The 3,176-nt window shown below is 44.3% G+C and overlaps 1 pseudogene; it reads left to right on the forward strand.

Moving 5' to 3' along the window:
• The first annotated feature begins 528 nt into the window (after positions 1-528).
• On the forward strand, positions 529-2,853 carry LOC108291577 (annotated as a pseudogene).
• Positions 2,854-3,176: the final 323 nt, after the last annotated feature.

Here is a 3,176-nt window from a genome sequence, read left to right on the forward strand (position 1 = left end):
CGATCAAACTGCTCTTCTAAAATGTATCATAAAATCAGGTTTATAGTAAATGTTCTTCAGACCATTAGCTATCATAATTCTCCAGTCCTTTCCTTGGCTGTTTTATTAATAGTGTACAATCCTCATTACTACTAACTGTTACTTGTTAAAAACAGACCCATCTACCATAAGCCACATCTCCTCCCACTCCCTGTTTTACAAGATACCCATAAGGAGTCTCAAAACCCATCTGTCTGGATGCTCAAGGATCCTCCCTCTCGCAAGGAAGAAAAAGGAGCTCAATGGCCTCTTCTGGACTTTTCGATTACTAGAGCTTAGCGTGCCTTAAAATGCAGCCTGGATTTATAATTAATTTGGTTGAATTTTTAAAATTAATCCCCTGGTAATCTGTTGTGCAGAAGGAAATTCACATTCAGAAAGAAGAGAGAGTGGAAGAAAACTCCAGAAAAGAAGAGAAGTCTTTTCTCTCCATGATTACTTTTGAAGCCAATGTCATCTCATAAAATCCACTTAGTAAAACTGACGACAATGAGTATGTTTTGCCTTGAAGCTCTGTCTTGTGCTATCAGAAGTAAATGGAGGTACTTTCTAAAGGTCTCTGACTATCCCAGAGGAAACTTTCTGCTTCCTCTCTGAAGCCCAGTGGGGAAGGCTCATGGCAGTTTAGCTGAACCATATTGCTTATGTGATGAGGATGGACAGCAGGAGGAGAGTGAAGCCATTCTGCAGAGTAGATGGCAAATAATCAAAGAGAAGGCAGACAGCAGGAACTGTAAGGACTCAAGGGACAACATCTAAGGCAAAGTGACATTGATATCAACATCTAGGAAATGATAGAGGCAGATAAATTGCTCAGGCAAGAAAAAAGAGATGGGATGACCCAGTTTAAGCAAAAAGTAATTTGCTAATCACAAAGCAAAGAAATAATACAATAGGCTCCTCTCTTCACTCATACACAGCAGGTATAGCCATTATCCAGATAGAGCAGAGGACAGAAAAGGAGATCAACTGCAATGTGACTGACTGGTACTCAAACCACGGAGGGCCGCTTCCAAACAAGAGCTCACCCCAAAGAAAAATTGGCAGCCAGTGCCACCTGCAGAGGAAAGATATATCTTCTGCAGGCACTAGCTCTCCAAAGCTGACAGGCTGATATATTCTGCTGAATAAATCGAAAAACTTTGAAGTGGTCTAAAAAAGGTAGTCTGAAGTAGACTGCACTGCAGGGATCCAATCAAGTTAAGAATGTCAGGAGCCTGTGGCAAGATCCACACCAGGAAAAAAGACTCATAACCTCTGAGTTAAGTGCAAATGAGAAAATAGCATGGTGGGTTTTGTTTCTTTGTGTATGGGGTGTGTGTGTGTGTGTGTGTGTGTGTGTGTGCGCGCGCACGCACGTGCACGTGCGTAGCTACATATTGTGATTTTTTAAAGGACACGAAACTGCAAAACTGTTCTCTCCATATAAGGAGTAAATCAAGCATGAGAAGTATTTTTTCCTGGAACAGAAATCAAGTGTGTTATTTTCTCGGAGAATTTTTAGGCTTTTTGACTCCACCTGGAACTGACTTTCCTTCTTCCCGGCTCTGCTCAAGCCCTGCCTCCTCCACAAATATCTCCCAATGTACACAGCCCCGATTGTTCGTGGCTTTCTCTCAACTGATAACTTACTTATTGCCTGAACCATTCAGTGTGAAGCTTAATTGAATGCTATCTTACTTTCTGCTTATTGCTTACTATGAGTAAATTTAACCTCCCAAACAAGACTACAGGATCCTGAGAGCAAGGATTATGTCCAACATGTATATCCTATTTCCCTCAGCTGGTTGAGTATATATATAGAATTTATCTCTTGTCATATTTTCTGAGGAGGGTGGGAAAAGCCTCCCAGTGCACAAAGATCCCTCCCCCCCGTGTTTATTTTCTTTGACCCAAAGAATTCATTCACTCAGATTAAGAAATTAACCTAGGCAGTATGCATGGCTGGGGAATCCGTGTGGAGGTCACAGGGGAAGCAGGTTGTGAGAGGGTCCTGCAGAAGAAAATGTGGCTGCCAGCGTGTTTGAGTCCATCAGCAAGTTTGGCCTGACCTTAGCTGTTGCAGGAGATGTGGTGAACTCTGCTTTATATAATGTGGATGCTGGGCACAGAGCTGTCATCTTTGACCGATTCTGTAGAGCACAGGACATTGTGGTAGGGGAAGGGACTCACTTTCTCATCCTCTCATCCCATGTGGACAGAAACCAATTATCTTTGACTGCCGTTCTCGAAAACGTAATGTGCCAGTCGCTGGTAGAAAAGACTTACAGAATGTCAACACTGCACTGCACATCCTCGTCCCGCCCGTTGCTAGCCAGCTTCCTCGCATCTTCACCAGCATCAAAGAGGACTATGATGAGCGCGTGCTCCCATCCATCATGACCAAAATCCTCAAGTCAGTGGTGGTTCACTCTGATGCTGGAGCACTAATCACCCAGAGAGAGCTGGTCTCCAGGTACCGAGCGAGCAGCCACCTTTGGGCTTATCCTGAACAACGTGTCCTTGACACATCTGACCTTTGGGAAGGAGTTCACAGAAGCTGTGGAAGCCTAACAGGTGGCTCACAAGGAAGCAGCGAGGGCCAGATTTGTGGTGGAAAAGGCTAAGCAGCAGGAAAAGACAGCCATCATCTCTGCTGAGGGCAGCTCCAAGGCAGCTGAGATGATCACCAACTCACTGACCACCTCAGGGGACGGCATGATCAAGCCACACAAGCTGGAAGCTGCGGAGGGCATCGCATACCAGCTCTCACGCTCTCGGAACATCACCTACCTGCCGACGGGGCAGCATGTGCTCCTCCAGCTGCCCCCGTGAGAGCCCACCCTGACTGCACCTCTGCAGACTGACTGGGCCACAGCCCCGATGATTCTTAACATCGCCTTCCTTTTGCCCCCACCCCAGAAATCATTGTGAAATTTCATAAATGGCTTAAAGCGAAGGAAATAAAGGTAAAATCACTCTAAATCTCTAAAAAAAGAAAGAAAGAAAGAAAAAGAAAGAAAGAAAGAAAGAAAGAAAGAAAGAAAGAAAGAAAGAAAGAAAGAAAGAAAGAAAGAAAGAAACCCAATGATAGTACTAACAATCCCTGGGATGATCTCTCCATGCAGCTATTCTGTAATGATATGCAAAATAATAGT

Source organism: Cebus imitator, unplaced genomic scaffold, assembly GCF_001604975.1.
Source record: "Cebus imitator isolate Cc_AM_T3 unplaced genomic scaffold, Cebus_imitator-1.0 Scaffold460, whole genome shotgun sequence".
In the NCBI taxonomy this organism is placed as follows: Eukaryota; Metazoa; Chordata; class Mammalia; order Primates; family Cebidae; genus Cebus; species Cebus imitator.